Source organism: Myotis davidii, unplaced genomic scaffold, assembly GCF_000327345.1.
Source record: "Myotis davidii unplaced genomic scaffold, ASM32734v1 scaffold745, whole genome shotgun sequence".
Classification (NCBI taxonomy): domain Eukaryota; kingdom Metazoa; phylum Chordata; class Mammalia; order Chiroptera; family Vespertilionidae; genus Myotis; species Myotis davidii.
Window position 1 is genome coordinate 132,795 of NW_006297146.1, and position 677 is coordinate 133,471.

The following is a 677-nucleotide window of genomic DNA, read 5'->3' on the forward strand; positions in this document are numbered from 1 at the left end:
ACAGGCTCCGTTCCCAAAGCGTTCCTGGAATCAGTGCCCTCGCCTTACAAATGGTTCCTGGTGTTTCCTTGGCAACACACAGGCTTTTAGCCCAGCCTCACCCACGGCTCACGTTTGCCCTTTCCTCCTGCAACCCAGAGCACAGCAGTGCAGGTGTCACCCCTGAGAAAGCACTTCGGCTCCAGCTGACGGGACGGGGGGCATGCATCCTGCTTCCCGGGTGCTCCAGGCAGCCCCACCCCAGCTGGGCCTTGGCCATGGGGCTCCTTGGTGCCCATGCTTTTCTCTGAGGCGCCTTGTCAAGGACCAGGTCTAAAGGACCTTTCATTTTAAATGCCTCCGGGACCTAGGACTAATAAGAATGCTTGTTAATACCTTCTCTGGGCCAGGGCTGGGTCCTCCTACACACTTCATCCTCCAGGCAGCTGAGGCAGGAAGGGGCGGGGGCAACTCCCATGCTCACTTGGGGAAATAGACACATTCAAACCTGGGGTTCAGGTTTAAATGATACACCAGTTTTTCTGTGTCACAGAGACTTTCAGAGAGAAAACTGTTTCTGACAAGCACAGGGCTCTTACCGGTACAGCCGCAGTGAGAACAGACAGCTGGCATGGAGGGGAGATGGCTCTGTGTGTGCTGGGCTTCTTATCCCCACAGACAGCGTTTACAAAGGCCTT